Source organism: Homarus americanus, unplaced genomic scaffold, assembly GCF_018991925.1.
Source record: "Homarus americanus isolate GMGI-L3 unplaced genomic scaffold, GMGI_Hamer_2.0 scaffold45737, whole genome shotgun sequence".
NCBI classification, from domain to species: domain Eukaryota; kingdom Metazoa; phylum Arthropoda; class Malacostraca; order Decapoda; family Nephropidae; genus Homarus; species Homarus americanus.
The window spans coordinates 113,174-131,475 of NW_024718828.1; positions in this window are offsets into that span (position 1 = coordinate 113,174).

Here is an 18,302-nt window from a genome sequence, read left to right on the forward strand (position 1 = left end):
TTGGACGATGAAAATTATAGAATAGATTATAAACACGAGTAAGTAAATACCTATTGAATTTTTAGATTACAATAATAACTTGCAATATATTTTATTTAATTATAAGGAACAGTAAATACCAGTGTCGTACCGTGGTTGCACTGATGGGGCATGCATAACATCACACGTATCAGTTATCAATTCAAATATCAAGTAGGATATGGCCTTTTTCTAAATAAGGGTTATATATATATATATATATATATATATATATATATATATATATATATATATATATATATATATATATATATATATATATATATATATATATATATATAGTGTGTGTATTGAGGATATTGTGGTGTGTGTGCGTTGGTGGGTGCTACCCACAGGGTGATGTGAGGTAGCGTTAAGTTAGTATTAAGGTGCATGCTCAGCTTGCTACTCTTACGCTTTCAGTTACTGCCGTCAGCTAGTCCTTGTGGTGGAAGGGGAGAGTCGAGTAGCATCAACAGCCAACACTCTTGACGACATTATCCAATTGGTGAGCAGCAGTGGAAACGCACCTTCCCCGACCAGCCAAATCAGCACTCGGCCCCAGACCGTACCTCGACCACGCCAACCTTAACAACTCTTAGAACCGAATAAATTGTGTTGACGACCTCGACTGGCCCTGAACAACGCCTTCAAACAGCTCAAGAATAGTGAAGAAATCCTCACGAGCGTTCAGGATTGTCAACAACAGCTGTTCCTCCCCACTTGTGTGTGAGTGAGCCACCCACACTCTTGCTGGCGGGCACCTGTTTCTTGGCCTTCCTGACGTGGTTGAGGGCCTTTTCTCCACAGTATGTCAAGCCATCGGACTGCATTCGTAGTAAGTATTGTGTGTGTGTGTACATATAGTGAATAGGTTTCCTTTTTTTTTAATTTGTTTCATTTCCTCCCTAGTTATCAATGCTCCGCTGTGTCATGTAACCTATGAGTCAAACGTGTCTGTCTGTTACTTGTATGTCAGCTGATGTAGCTTTGTGTTATATCTTACGTGTACCAGTTAATGTACGTGTCTCATTCTTACAACAGATTATGTACGTAACTGCCATGTATGTAGGATAATCAATGTTTGTTTTATGTATACCAAATTGTGTATGTATCTGTTTGGTCTGCTCCTTATTCTGTCCGTTAAAGATTATGGTCACATCTGGTATAATAAACGTGTGTTGTGTGCACCTGAGCCGACTATGTGCGTGTCTTGCAGTGTGTGTCAGATTACACCTCGCTCCCGGAGTTTAGGCGAAAATGACTCTATCACCAACCCAATTTCCTCGCAGAAAGTTACTGATATGAAGCGAGATTTTTCATAAAATTTAACTTGAAATTCCCAATGTATGCTTTTCCTGACCTGACTGATGGATTTCTTTTCTTTCTTCACTGGTGAAGGAGGTTTATATGTTTCAAGTAGCTACGGCTTAAGCTACCCACATCTCCATTACCTTCGTTTGGATACTTACGTATGTCTTTTGTGATCTGTTGTTGTTGTCAACTATTGAGAAAAAATATTATGTATATACTGTAATTTAAATTGAAGAGAGACACTCGGCTCAGAGGAAATGTTTTTTATAGTCACAAGTGAATCTTATGTTCAGGCACTTGCCTCCTCCACCAGGGTCCAGGAGGGTACTCTCATGGTCTCTCCTCTTGTTAATATTGTCTTCTCTTGCCCCATTTGAAGGACGAGCTCTCCTGCTCCTCTTTCTTCACCACTTGAAAGACGACTTCTGTTTCCCCTCCTTCACCAATAAGAGGATGAGTTCTCCTCATTCTCCTCATTCGAAGGGTGACTTCTCTTGCTCCTCCGTCTCCTCCTCCTTCACTTGTGGGACGATTTCTCTTCGTCCTTCTCCTCCTACTTCACTTGAGAACGAGTTTTCATCCTCCTTTACTTAAAGAACGAGTTCTCCCCTTTCCTCCTCGTCCTCTTTCAACCATTCCTCCTCCTCCAGCCATCCTCTCTTCTATTCCTTCCCCTCCTGCTGCTGCACCTCCTCCACATCTTCTCCACTCAACACTTTTTCTCGTCGTTTTGTCAGCCGAGAGTTTCACATTAATTAAGCTCGTAGCTGGAAGTCATTATAATGTTATTTTTATCCCTGATCTCATCCAGACTTCACCTTTTTGGACGACGATACATTTTTACCCTCGTTTTATTTTTAATTTTTTTATTTTTTAGTGTTAAGTGATATGTTCCAGTTGAGCAGGAATGCCGGAGTTATTTGAATATTATGTAAAGAATTCACCTATTTTTTCCTCTTTTCAGTAACGTGGCTGTCAGAGTCGTCCTTGTGTATGTGTGTCGGGTGCGTTCTGTTGCCACGGGTGTCTTCTTTCATAGGGCATTTACACATGCCTCCTTCCTTCATCCCACGCCTGTTCTGAGACGGAAGGAGTCTACACCAAGACGCCCACACCTACTACCGCACCTTCGTCACATCCACACAGGTGTTCACAATATTACACCCACACCTGCTTCCTCTACACCTTCACTCAGACACGTGCCGGAACATCAAGGTAAATTGCCTGAGAGATATATCCGGTAGAAGACATAATGCGACCTTCAAGACAGTGGTGGTAAACACATATTGCTCTTTGATTCCAGACATCTGTTGAAGGCACCGTGACCCGTATCGGATAATAATAATAATAATAATAGTGTTTTATGGACAACAGAATTAGTATAAATGACGAGTTGCTGCTGATTCAATTGCAGATCCTGAACTTTCCGTGCCGTGAGATGCTTAATAAGGACCTTGGAGTGTACACAGTTTTAACTTCCCGAGTTGCTTGTTAATGAAAAGACTCGGTGTGCTCAGCGTTACAATGGGATGTAAAAAGTCACGCAAGTTGAAATATGACGTTCATGATACGACTTCAAGATGAGTGGTAAAGATTGAACATTCCAAGTTGGTTGTGATGTAATACAAGAAAAGAACATAGAGTAAAGATAAGAAACACGTACGAGTTGATATGAAGCTTATGACTCTTGACTTACATACGAATAGTGAATGCCAGAGCCGGAAACATCATCGTCCACATAAAGACCAACATGAGGAAGTCGCCGATCAGCTCCAAACAAGATTTCGTAACCCATGAACAAACTTCCCGAGACAACAGTTCGCTTCAGGGGAGACGAGACTCAAAATATTCCATCACATTAGGTCAAGATTCTCTCCAGGAAGAAGCTGACGCCAGAGCAGGGAAGAAGTTGATAAGAGGGTCGAGTTTCTTTGGGTCAAGGTATTTTCCAGAGTTCTTCTGCTTAGGGTCTTCCAACAGATCTAGAGGCCAAGAGGACGTAGCTGGCCAACAGACGAAGGAAATGACAGCCGAGAAGTATATCAGGAGAGATGAGAAGAGAGAGAGGGAAGGGAACTCAACAGAGGAAGAGACTGATGGTCTAATTAGTAAGAAGATGGAGATCTACTCCAAAGGTCCAAGAGTTGACGATGCTGAAGGGAACAAGGTGAGTTGCTTGTGTGTGTGTGTGTGTGTGTGTGTGTGTGTGTGTTTTCTTCAAGTTTTTGTGTATTTATTTAGCGGGCAGTCGTGTATGTGTTCTTTGTAATCGACCAGTTTGTCGAGTGATATCGAGATATTACCTCATAAATCTACCTGTGCAACTGTGTGATGATGTACTCGTCAACAGGTGATGCGAAGGAAGTCAGAGATGGTCATGTGGGAAGAGCTTAATCCAGTGACCTTGCTGAACCAGGCGGACATAGGCGACCACCCGCTCCCAGGTGTCCATAACCCTCGAACATTCAGGTAGGAACGAATTGATTATTCCTCTGCCAGGTAAAACAGCGTAGAGTAATCCACTTATTCCAGACCTGAAATTTTACTATAAATAGCACCTCCATGTCCTTTTGTTTTTTATTAAATACAAGAATTTCACCAAATGTTTACAGACAGAGTTACTTTTGTTAAATCTTGTTTTTTTTAACATTATTATGAAACTGATTCTTGTTTCGTTTCCTTGGAGATGCATCCGGATTGAATTTAATGTTTTGTCATTAACAGGTGTGAAGAGGACACGGCTCTTTCTGGAGAAGAATTTTGGCCAGCCAGGGGTAAAGAACAAATCGTCAAGAACGGCAGACGTGCTCACCAAACAGGACGATGTGCAGTAAATGAATCGTCTGTTGGCACAGACAACGGCGTCCCGCACGACCAGAGCTTGAGGAACGATTGTGTTCAGTTTGAGGACCTAGAACACGGCACTAGGAGGAAGATAAATTTTCCTGAAAATACAGAAGCGGTCTATACCATGAACAACCCAGACAGCGCTTATGTCAAGACAGTATGGAACACTTTCAGAACTGACGCCTTCAAGGTATTTTCTGATCTTGGTTCTCGTATTATGAGACCCCCAAGTAGTGACGTGGTGCACATGAGACCCATTCAAAGGCCGAGTGACACTTCTGACATCTCTCCCAGCCCAGACGTGCCTCAACGTGCATTTCGTAGACCATCAGTACCAATCGCCAACCCAAAATCTTTTAAATCAGCATCTGTACCACTCGCTGAGATTTCGAAGCCTGGATCCGACCCACTCGCAGATCACTTAGAGAGATCGGAATCGTTCACGGAAGGATGGAGACAGCCTCGGAGACGGTGGCTACATCATCGCTCGTTCACCCGCCAGAAGGTTCTGCTGCTGGATTTCACGCCATCTGAGGTAGAGAAAGACGTCGCTTCTAAATCGGTAAGTGTTTCGTTATCCTCTGTTTTTGGCACGTGAGGTATTAAACACTGCCCCCCGCCCCTTTCCCATTCTGTCTTTATTTTAGGTTAAGGTGAGGAAAGGGCGGAAGGCATGCTGGGGCCCAAGGCACAGCCAGACATGAAGGATAGAGAAGTCACAACAGATAGTCGTGGGGGGAAAGGTTGGAAAAGAAGTTTAATGAGTTAAACAGAGGGGGACGATACCCCTTGTTTTACATATTACAGAATATGTTGGCTAACTAAGATAACCGATGATTCAGGATGAGATTGTACAATGGTTACTTTGGTAGACAATGACTAGTTTGATTTTACAATTACATGCTTATTAAAATCTTATACTGTATTACGTTATGGACTCACTAGATTGTGACTTGTTAAATGTGAACTTATGTCATCTAAGTTTTAATCTAAGGTGGATCACTGTGGCGGACATAGATGGGTCGCGGGTTGGGTTGTTGTAGTGCGGGCAGACTCCGTGGCCACCAGGCGTGGGGTCGCCCTCCGTTGATGTCTTCCCCGCGTAGGTGGTTTGGGCTGTGAGGGTCGTCCAGGAGCTTGTCCCAAACCTTCTTCTCTAGGCGATGGAACCTGACGTTGAGGGCCTCTATTTTATTTTTCAGGTGGATGGTTCCCATTGTCTCCTGGTAGGGTGGCGCTTGGCCTCCACCTGTTTTGGAAGCTCTGTAGTTGCCGGTCTTCCCGAGTGTGACGAGTGGTATATGTGGGTACTCCAACACAGGCCTCACCAGCGCCTTGTATAGGTGGACTTGTATCTTCTCAGGCATCATTAAAAAACGTTTTAATTTGGCGGCAGCAACTTTGCCTTTCTTTAGTCTGTCCTTCACATGGGAAATGATGCCCGTCCGAGAGATGATGAGGCCGAGCAACCTGCCTTGTTTAGAGTACTCAATCTCTTCGTCGTCGATCATCAATGGCGCCGGCTTGAATTTGGCTATGGGTATGACCTCAAAATTCGTTTTGTTTGTTTTTATTTTCCATTTATTTTCATACTCCGAGATATCCTCTATTGCCCGAGCAGTGAGTCGCGCCATCCTTGCTGTGGACCTTCCTGGGCAGGTGACGATCTGTGTTCCATCGTCGGCATACATGACGTACTCGCTGCCGACGATTGGGGGTGGCAGGTCAGCCGTGTAAAGTGTTGGTGAGAGACAAGAGCCCTGAGGCACGCCGCTCGAGAGTGAGAATTCTTCCCCATAATGTTTTTGCATCTTTATTTTGGCTCTGCGGTCCGTAATGAAGTTCCACAGCAGGCGCGTCAGCTTTTCGGGTAGCCCCAGTTGTATGATCTTATAATGCAGCCCCGCGTGCCAAACTTTTTCAAACGCCTTGCTGACGTCCCTTAGTACTACGTTGCACTACAGGCGGCCAGTCATGGCGTTGGCGATCTGCTCGTAGGCTTGGACTATGGCGGTGGATGTGCCTCGGTACTGGCGGAAGCCGAACTTGCGGGGGTTATGCACGTCTTCGTCCTCCAGATACATCCGCAACAGCTTGTTTACTATTTTTTCGGTGATTTTGGCAGGTACCTCTAGCAGCGATATTGGTCGAAAGTTTTCGACTGTGGAGGCTTCCCTGCTTTTGGTATGAGGCGGATAACGGCGATTTTGAACATCTTAGGGAAGTATCCAGAAGCGAGGCAGGCATTGCATGTATGAGCAAGCCTCTCGTTCATGTTGTCGGGAGTTGCGCCAGGATCTTCTTGTTAATATGGCTTTGCCCAGGTGATTTGTTTTTAAACCCTTTTATGACGGCTGACACATCTGCATGAACTATGCGCTCCGTCAGGTAGCTTTCGTCCACCAGTCTAGTGAAGTCAGTCCGTGGGAGCGGCTGGAGCAGGTGCTGATGGTCCTGCAACTGACCTAAAATGTCCTCCTCAAACTCCGTCGAAGCCCTCGTTCTCCTGTTCACTAATGGTAATGATCTTCTGTAAATATCGCCGTTGTAATTGTTCTTGGTTTTCCTCCTCGAATATTTTCACGTGGTTTTGGTTGAGCAGGTAAGGGACCGTGCTACAGGTGGAACCCATCTTTCGCTTGATCCCTTTCCAGAAGGCAGCAGAATCGCGGTAATTGTTGGGTGCCTCCCACACCAAGGCGGCCCACTTTTGTTCATGTAGACGTTTGCTCTCGTGCTGGATGTCTGTCTGTAGCTCTCGGTACCTGTCTCTCGGCTCTTGCGTCCACCCGCGGATACTGGCTAGCTGTCTCACGTGATCGTACCAGCTGCCTCAGCTGGTGACTAGTGTGAGGATGGAGAATGGTCCTGTAACTGGTGGTCGGGATGTTGTTGTCCATCTCCGTCTTCACATCCGTGTACCATTGTTCGACCTCGTCGTCGATGTCATTGGGGCTGGCTTCTTCCAGGTTCCTCCCCTGCTTGAGACTGAGACTCCTTGAAGGAGTCTCAGTCTAATGACTGATTGACTGACTGGCTGACTGACTTAATTGGCTGACTGACGTGTAGACTGACGTGTAGAATGACTTGTAGACTGACTTGTAAACTTATTTGTAAACTGACATTCAAGCTGTCTTGTAGAGTGACTATGCAGATTGACTTACTATATTGTAGATTGACTGACTGACTGGATTGACGGACTTCACATGGACAAACTGACTGAATGGCTAACTTGCAGACTGATTTACATGTAGACTGTCTGACTTGTAGACTGATTGACTGATTTACGTGTGCTGACTGATTGTCTGACTGATTTTCAGACTGACTGGCTTGTAGATTGACCTACTGATTGGCTGATTCTTGGTGGGGTAGAGGGAGTGGAGAGCTGTACCTGTGACCTAGATAAAAGGTTTAGACTTAACATTAGGCAGGATGGCTCGTCTCAGTCCCCCCTCCCACCCCCCCTCACACACAGCTGAGGGGTTGGAGCCAAGACCTTTGTTATTGTTTATCCTTGGGTCATTTTTATCCCCGCTGTGACGTCATATCTTAATTATAATCCCTGAGGCAGAAGAGAGAGACTGCAGGGAGGCTCAGGGTGCCCCGTGGTGCCAGCCCTGTCGTTAACTGTTGCCTTCACCTGATACACCTAATAGCTCCCCCAGTTTGGCCTAACGAGCGAACATGATACGATAAGCAGCCAAGGAACGGTAGGGCATCCCTTCATCTCGGCCACGTCGTTATGAGCCGCCTCAGCTACGTAACGACGGTTTTTGGGTGTATCGAGGTGGCTAGAAGGGTGGGGGTGATTGTGGTTTAAGATACGCTGAAGCTTTAATAGCGAGTTAGGTTTAAAAAATACTTAAGAGCTCTCTGATTCTTGAAAGTTCTTACGATAAAATTGACTTTTTTTTAGTGAAACTCAACATAATAGAGATGGCATGTCAGAAATGCGCCTGAGAATATATCGTTAAAAGATACATTTAATCCCTGTAGTTACGATAAAAAAAAATCTCGTAAGAATCATTAAGAATGAGGAGACAGCTAGAGACCCCAGAGGAGCCATATTTACATGTTACCGAGCCGATACCTCTGTCCGGGGGCAGGAGGGGGTTATCCACATTAAGGAGCTGTGGTCGGAGAACATAAAATTTAATGGTGGATTTCCGACCATAATAACTAAAGGTTCTTGGGGTCGTGTTAACAATGGAGTTTGGTCAAGGAGAAGCATTGATGAATTAGTTTTAGACGTTCGTTTTGGATTTTTTTTCCGACTCGTTGTGATTGGTTGGTTGGGTGAGAAGGTTGATTTTCATAGGTTGATTTTTTTTACTCTTCTATAAATAAAGAAAGTACAGTATATGTTTGTACGAGTTTATTGAGGTATCAGGTAACTAGCCATGTTTATTTATGGAATTATAATTATTTACTCTCCTCCTATACAAGATATTTTAACACGATAGAAGTTTAGTTGAGGATAAAGTTCCCTAAAACATTTCGCAACACCTGACGACATTAGGTGTGATTAATTTACAACCGATGTACTCTTTACCGTAAAACACTCGCTAAGAATACAAAGAATAATTGATTTAGCTAGCCTATTAAGAGCCCCCTCATCCATGACCTCAAATAGGTGAAGGTTACTGACAAAAAAGTGTTCAGATAACTTTGACCTCGTTTATACATTGATTAGGATTGGAACTTGTGTGCTGGTGTCTTTATTGAACTATTCTGTATAGCCTACATGTACTTGTATTGTACCTGTCCTCTTGTCTGAAGCTGTACTTGTGTCTGTACTTGTGTCTGTACTTGTATCTGTACTTGTTTTTGTAATGTTCGTCTCTAAGCCACTATACCTGTCTCTATATACCTGTACCTGTATTGTACTTATATGTATACCTGTACTTAAAACACCTTTATTTGTATACCTGCATCTGCACTTAAAACATGTATACATGTACTTAAAACATGTATACCTGTACTTAGATGCCATGTATACCTGTAGCTGCACACTCTTGTTCCCGAAATGAGAAAATGAAACGACGAGGCGTAAATCATAAGCCTACAAGACGCTCACTAGCTTCCGTTATTGAGCCTAATTTGCATACAGGCTTATGATGAACCAATACGGGTGTCAGGGTGGGGTGAGGTTATCACTATATTACCCCCGTCACACCTAGGCTTCGTGGTGGGTGGGGATTATCACCCTTGTGCAACGTAGTCATAACGGCGAATTTTCCCTTGATTTGTAGCTGGGGGGGTAATGGACCTTCTATCCAAGTTCAGTGGGTGTTAATGACGTCAGTGATGAAGAATTGATGGTTATAGTGTGTGCGCGCGCGCGTGTGTATGCGCGCGCGTGCGTTTTAAAGTAATTCGCCATTTGAGCTCGGTTAGGATAGTTTAGGTTAGATTTAGTTCGGTTGATTAGGTTATATAACATTAGGTTTGGGTTAAGTTTGTCAATTTAGGTTGAATTTCGTGAGGTCAGTTTAGGTCAGGTCAGGTCAGGTCTGGGCAGGTCAGGTCAGGTTTATTCACTCAAAATTACTCTGCTCTCGGTCCACAATTGAGTAAGCACCATTGAAAATCACTCCGCTTAATGGCGCTGATTTAGTGGTTCTGTAATGTTTATTTCACTCTCGCGATTATATCACTAAATTAGGATAAAACTAGTTTAATTCATGCCCAAAATAAGCAAGTTTTAATGACCACCATTTAATTTAGCGGCGATTTTATTTATTGAAAGAGTTAGGTTAATTTCATTCACAAGTTAATATCGGTAAATTAATCAGATTATAACTAGTTTAATTCATGGCATAGTTAAACGGGTATAACTAACGACCATTGGAACTAAGTGGCAGAGTTTTAATGAAAGAATAAAATTTACTTCACCCACACGATGATATCACTAAACTGTATTAACAATACAACTAGTTTACTCCGTCGGTTCAAGAGTTAAGCGAGAGTAACCGAGTGTCGTTAAGTTAGCGTCGGTGTTGTAATGGAAGAGAGACGTAAATTTCATGGTACTCGAAGTTGTCGGGGAATTAAATCAGAAGGAAGGAAGTTTCTTTCATCTCTGGCAGCGTTTTAATAACTATTGCTGGTAAAGAGAAAAATACCTGAAATGAGATCATGTACAGTATTTGTGATTAAATGTGTGTGTGCGGTCATGTGGGTGTGTAAGTGAGTGCGTGCGTGGTGTGCGAGTGCTGCCACGGTCTTATCGTCCTCCTCAACACCTCCTATCAATTAATATGTAAATTGGCGCCCCAATAGGAGCAAAACTTAATGACTTCGAAATTGAAAGTTGTTCGCGGTGTCGTAAAAAAGTGCGGCTCCCTGCCACATCGGTGACTCCATCGGGGCTCCTTCACGCCAGCCCCGGGGTGAATAGATGGAGGGAGGGAGTTTTCTTCATCGTGGGTTTATGACGAGACGGATATATGAAGCAGGGAAGGAAGGAAGGAAGGAGTTGTTTGTGGATAGATTGAGGTAGGGACCTTGCCTTCATTGTGGGGTTATGGCTAGACGGATGGATGATGTAGAGAAGGAGGGAGAGGGTCCTTCACGTTAACCCAAAGATAGAGTGAAGGAGGGAGGGATCATTTATCATCAAAATAGTTCCTGCTAGACAGATAGATGGACGATGATACTGATGGGTAGGGAAAGGTTCCATCACAGTGGGCGGTAATGACTAAAGGGGGGATGGGGAGAACAGCAAGTCGTCCCCGCCACTGTTTGTTAAGACTGTGACAGTAATCTAATCACGGAGGTCAGGATGTCTTCAACACCTGTTTTCGTGATCTGTGTGTCTTCAGCTCTGGGTGTCGTTGCAATAATAGGATCTTGTTTGACGTCGGTTCTTTGATATAATATTTACCTATACAGTTGCCATAAATTCATGTGTAGGATACTGTTGAAAATTATATTAAAATAAAATTTGAGAATGTTGAAAAATATAATGTTTTTTTTTTAAGCCATCAGAGCAATATATAATTCTGTCTATTTACACAATATAATCTGCAAATGGAACTTGACTCACGGCGTCCTTTTACCGTAATGACGTGGACACAAAATGTTACCGCAAGCGGCAATGAGTAGGATGACACATAAACAAACATTATGTTAGGCTGTAAGTCATGTCATGTTTATCGGGTGTGCCTGCCCGTATACAGTGTGTAGAGTACGGAGATGGTGGATATGAGAGGCCCAGAGGAGGTCGGAGTGTGTGAGGGGAGCTTGTTTATGTATAATCATAATCACCTGACTCAGCCCTCGTCGACCAGCCAGGGTGGGCCAGGCGATCGGGCCGGCATTGTAGCTACCCATATCTTAGAAGCAACACCTAACCTGGTTTTTCTCTAGACTTTCAACATGTAAGTTTAACTAGTACTTATTGTGTACACAGGTAGACTGTGTCCATTGCATCATTTATCATTGTGACAATATAGAAATGTGGCAAATTAAGTAATCATTGTAAGTGTTAAGATTAGACTAATTACATAGCTATGATTGTTATGTAAATATATAGTGGATTAAACATTTATAAAAGGAGTGCCTATGTATGATTTATTTGAAATACTAAAATGAATTGTATTCAACAGGTCTGACCGAATTATAACGTGACGAGTCTAATTAATCCTTTAACCGCCCGGATGGCGGTTATACGAAATTTTTTTCGTTTAAAGATTAATTTACAAAGCTAATGATAATTTGCAGTTAGGACCATTTCGTTAGTTTAATGGTGTATGTGTACGGACGCCATCGACCGCCATTAAGACCTTTATAAAAACATATCCAAATTTCATCGTAAATACCTGAGTCTTATTAGCTCTCCCTGTTGAAGATACTGTATGCCTTTATTATGTGTATTAATTTGTTTCCCGGTATCTATCAGTTTCTCTGTCATTTCCCTTATACTCAACTACATGACACTGATATAACGCTCTGTGATAATAGTGGTCGGGGTGATGTAGCCCTCTGGTGGCGTTTCTGGCAACTACTGTTTATATATAGGGTGTTGGTGCGTCTGAATGATAGCTTTAAATAGTGTCTTACCTGCTGCTCTGTACCTTAAGTCTATTATGGTCACTTCTCAAAGCTCAAACCTCCACTCTGGCCAGTGTCACGTCTTGGTGTGTGATCTTGACCTTTTTCAGGTTAATATTTTCTTTGACTTTGAAATCACTTTTTTTTACCTCACGATCTTTGACTTTATATACTTAGTCATTATAAATTTCATCTTGACCTTTAACCTTATATATGACCTTTGACCTTACATACTGGGTCATTATTATACCTCAGGATCTTACCTAATCACGTTCTTATCCCCATAACCTTTTGACCTTAGGTGTATTAGTAATTTCATCTGTTTTGTGACGTTTCATTATTGTACGAAGTTATGACCCCTCCCACCAGGTTGTTCTATGTACGGTCATATCGTTAATTGCTCCCAGGTGTGTAAACATATAGCTGTAGTTTACATTAGCATTATAGTCATATGTTGCCGACCCGGTGCCACCTGTGTTATGGACCAATTATGGGAAAGACGAGGTGTTGGGGAGGTAAGGTTTGGGTAAGGTGTTAGAGGGGTGTGTTAGGTACGTAGGTAGGTAAGGTGTTAGAGGGGGTGTGTTAGGTACATGGGTAGGTAAGGTGTTAGAGGGGTGTGTTAGGTACATAGGTAGGTAAGGTGTTAGAGGGGTGTGTTAGGTACGTAGGTAGGTAAGGTGTTTGAGGGGTGTGTTAGGTACATGGGTAGGTAAGGTGTTAGAGGGGTGTGTTAGGTACATGGGTAGGTAAGGTGTTAGAGGGGTGTGTTAGGTAGGCTGAGGTAAAGGAATCTATGTATGGATGAGTTAAAGAGACTAAGCATAGCTAGGTTAAAGAGACTATGCATAGCTGAGTTAAAGAGAATATGCATAGCTGAGTTAAAGAGAATATGCATAGCTGAGTTAAAGAGAATATGCATAGCTAAGTTAAAGAGAATATGCATAGCTGAGTTAAAGAGACTAAGCATAGCTAGGTTAAAGAGACTATGCATAGCTGAGTTAAAGAGAATATGCATAGCTAAGTTAAAGAGAATATGCATAGCTGAGTTAAAGAGAATATGCATAGTTGAGTTAGAGAATGTATGGCTGAGTTAGAGAGAATATGTACTGTATGGCTGAGTTACAAAGAATCCTAAGCCATAAAAGCTTTCTCGAGCTGGAATTGTGGTGGTCACTGTCTGTTGTGGATCTTGACCAAACTTGAATATCAGCTGACTGCTAATGTAAACAGTGGCATATCAGCTGACACTAATGTAAAGTAACTTGTCTCGGCTGAACCATTTAGAGACAGTCTAGCGTAGGTTGGGAGCCGAATTAGACCAGGGCCATGGCCACACCTAGCGAGTGATGGACAGGTTTTAAGAGCTGTTTGTTGGAAAATCTTATCTTGACAGTATATTTTGTTATGCATTTTGCGAGGTGTTTATACTTATAGCCTATAAATTCAGAAGTAAACTCGTAGGTAGTGGATGAAAAGTGTATATATTATTTTTGTAGTTTTTTTTTCTTGGATAACTTGCTGCCACGCGTTGAATTTACTTAATTTTTCTTAACTTGATGGTCTAGTCGACTTTATTTACCTATACTGGTCTTGAGTTCTCTTAAGTCTTGGGTATTTTGTCGCCTCGTAGTGCGTAAAAAGAAATACACTATATCGAGTTTAGTAAATTTCATGACATAGACAACGAGGCGTTTTTGTGGATGCTACGTGAGGATTATCTCTTGAGTGTTAAGACAAATAAACTGACTGATTTATTTCGTTATTCACAAGCTACGAGGCTGTGTTTTCTTCCTTGTCTTTATATCTGAGACTTTTACCTGGTCTTATAGTTAGTGTAGGTGTAATTTGGACGCCACATTGACAGCCATAACTCCTTGTGTTTTTTAAGGCAGTTAGTTAGATGTTTCCGTGAGTTTGTGATTTTTTTGAAAGGGTCATATAAGAGGTTCTGTGTGTGTGTGTGTGTGTGTGTGTGTGTGTGTGTGTGTGTGTGTGTGTGTGTGTTAACGTATAAATTTACCGATAATCGATTCCTGGCTTAAAGATGCGGTGTGATATGTTGAGGATAAACATAGACGTAGGTGATGTAAGGTAGCTTGGTCACTGTGCTAGGAGGACAGACGCTCCCAGGAGAACATAGGAGACCAGGAGAACATAGGAGGCCAGGAGAACATAGGAGGCCAGGAGAACATAGGAGGCCAGGAGAACATAGGAGGCCAGGAGAACATAGGAGACCAGGAGAACATAGGAGACCAGGAGAACATAGGAGACCAGGAGAACATAGGAGGCCAGGAGAACATAGGAGGCCAGGAGAACATAGGAGACCAGGAGAACATAGGAGGTCAGGAGAACATAGGAGGCTAGGAGAACATGGGAGACAAGGAGAACATAGCAGGCCAGGAGAACATAGCAGGCCAGGAGAACATAGCAGGCCAGGAGAACATAGGAGACCAGGAGAACATAGGAGGCCAGGAGAACACACGAGGCCAGGAGAACATAGGAGACTGCGATAGCTTTATTTGTGTTAGTGGCTGGTTGAGTCTTGAGGTCTATTTTACCCCTAAGTGCGAATCTCTGGAACTTGAAGGCTGGTAACTACTATACTAAAGGGAAATAAACACTTAAGTTGTAGGGGATAGATACTCTTACAATTGATAAATACTTGGAGGAGATAAGTACTTGGAAAAGATAAGTACTTTAGGAGATAAGTGACCTTAGTTTCTGGTGATGTGTAATTTAGTGTGGGAGGTAAATACATTGAGATAGCCTTTATTTGGGGGATAAATATTGTACTTTACTTCTTGGAGTTATGGACAGCTATTGTTTGGAAGAGGAGTCTGTATGTGTGTAGGTCGTGTGGTGCAGCTGGTTGTGTGGTGCAGCTGGTTGTGTGGTGGTGTTGGTAGTGTGGTGTTGCAGGTTGTGTGGTGCAGCTGTTGGTGTGGTGCAGCTGACCATGAGGTGCAGCTGGTTATAAGGTGCGGCTGGTTTTGAGGTGCAGCTGGCCCAAGGTGCAGCTGGTCATAACATCTTGAAAAATCTTAAATCAATATTAAGTGAGTGGTATAGGATGTGTGTATCGTGTGACGTCATAGTTTGTTTACACCGCCTTGTTGTTGGTCGGTTGATCTACAGCACACAGCTAAATGGAAAGAGGCTTAGGTCACAAATATTAAGCCCAGACAAAGGCTTCATATCCGCTGGTGTGACGGTGATTGATGCTAAAGCGAGCTGGCTACTGGCACTGTTACGTGTACTCAGAGTTCATTAATAATTACCACACAAGCATCTTTATCTGCCCTTACTTATCCAGTCGTCTCTTGAAGGTGCATTTTGGAGACCTGATCACACCTGCTTAGTCGACGTAAGTTTTGACAAGCATCTTTATCTGCCCTTACTTGTCCAGTCGTCTCTTGAAGGTGCATTTCGGAGACGTGATTACCTGCTTAGTTGACGTAAGTTTTGACAAGATCCTCATCCAGATATATTATTTATGGTGGTGTTGTAGGAGCAGAAACGCTTGTGTTGATTGTTTACGTTTCAACTTCGACGGTGTATGACCTATCACCTCACAGCTTTGGCACTTAGGGTAAGGAATTGGTCAAGTCTTCGTGACAGCCTGGTGCACACTGGTTCTTGCTGGTTGTAGGGTTGAACCATGTGCTTGAAGCTGATGATCAGGACATCCTATTGAGCACCACCAACAATATAACAGAACACGTAAGAAAAAAACAATAATATAATTGAGCACGTAAGATAAAACAATAATATAACAGCACGTAAGAAAAAACAATGATATAACTGAGCACGTAAGAAAAACCAATAATATAACTGTGCACGTAAGATAAAACAATAATATAACTGAGCACGTAAGAAAAACCAATAATATAACTGTGCACGTAAGATAAAACAATAATATAACTGAGCACGTAAGAAAAACCAATAATATAACTGAGCACGTAAGAAAAAACCAATAATATAACTGCAAGTCCTACACTAATGCATGTTTCTCAAGGGGCCGAGCAGTCATGCAGTTCCAGCACACTATCTGTCCATCCTAACACACAACCCCCTACAGTTTTAGTGGCGGTTCACTCAGGCGTTGTGAGTAATCCACCTGTAAAACAAAATGTACACGTTTATTAAGTATCTCCGGGTTATGTTTGTATATGAAGAATTAAGTTATTATGACCATACCAAGAACTGGGCATGCTGGGTACTGCGGTAATACAATTTATGAATACATATACAACTTGCCACAGTAAGTTGTATATGAATAACATGAATAATAATAGTGATATTGATACTGTAAAACAAAAAACCTCATTGTTTTGATTTTGTTAGTGATGGTTGTTAACTTATTCGGCTTGTCGTGACACCTGACCTACGCGGATGACACTTGACTCTTATGGATGACACCTTACCCACGTGGATGACACCTAAAACGTTGATGACACCTTACCCACGTGGATGACACCTAAAACGTTGATGACACCTTACCCACGTGGATGACACCTTCGATCTACTTAGAAATGCATCAAGCTAACTACGAATCAACATAGCAAAGTAAACAACAGGTAGACAATCAAGGTGTGTTAATTGACTCGAGGGTTGGTGTTCTTGCTCTTCCATACGTTAATTGGGGATAGATGGATAGACAGGTGAAGGATAGTTGTTGTAGGTACACCGTTAGGTAGAGGAGAGTAATGAGGTGTGGTGGAGGTGTCAGGTGGAGGAGCGGAAGATGAGGAGGTGTGGTGGAGGCATCGAACACACTGGGCCCAGCAGGTGTGATACATTTTAGGATAGGGGTATGGCTTGTCCAATTAAAGTGCTGAATCCCTGAAAAGATACACCTGGATGATTAGCTAACGGTGGTAGGGATTATATGAGGGACACACACACACACACACACACACACACACACACACACACACACACAACATTATATACATTTGTGTCTATATATAAACACACATTGATAATTGCATAAGGGAAGGTATAAATGTTTCCTATTTTTGTTAATTTACACACAAGTCTTAGTACTGTGTTTCACCACCAGCCAGAACACCCGAGTCTGTAGTCACTTACTGCCCGGTGCACAAGAGCCACTGTATCAGGAGAGAACCCAATCCTTATCTCTGGCTGGGAATCGAACCCATGGCCATTTGCTCGCAATGCAAATGTTCTGTGATCTTAGTATCTCAGCAGCCATAAGTGTAAGCAGACAAACACACACACACACACACACACACACACACACACACACACACATTCTTTAAATCTAACTTCACTCTTTTGTTATGTTGTTTATAAGCCATAAAATTACTTTCGATAAAACACACACCTTCGCTCACCATCACAGCTCGATACATTGGGATACAAAACTAAAACCTCAGACAACGTTCTTAGAAATTGGTGTCACTTAAATAATCAAAAAACTTATTAAAGGGAAACAAGAAGTTACTAAGTTATATTTTATTGTTTTGGATGTTTAAAGTTTTTTGCTCTCAGTTGTTTTATTTCTTGTAATAATTTAATTTTGTTATTTTGTTAATTTTTAATTTTTTCAGTGTTTTTATAATCATATTTTTAATATTTTTTTTGTTTTTATCATTATTTATTTATTTTGTATTAGTATTCTTGATTCATTGTATTTATATTTATACTTTTAGTTTAGTCTTTTTTTATATATACTTCTTAATCATCTTTTTATTTGTATTTTTCTTCTATTTTAATCATTCTTATATATATTTATTTTACCTTTTTCATTTACAATTTATCGAATGTTTATGACTCGTCTTATTTTTTCTTTATTACAATTATTTATATATATTTTTTATTTTTTTCTCTTCAGTTATTTATTTATTTTTCTTTAAGTTTTCGTTTTCTCTCCCACTTTTATCAGTCATATCCTTAAGTTTTTTGTTTACTCGACTTGATGGTCACAACAGTAGTGCCCCTTAGGGTCTATCACCAAGTGGAAAATACATAGTAAAACCGACCTTAAAACATCTTGCTATTGAGTATCTTGCCACTGAAGACGGGTAGGAAGCCAACAGTAA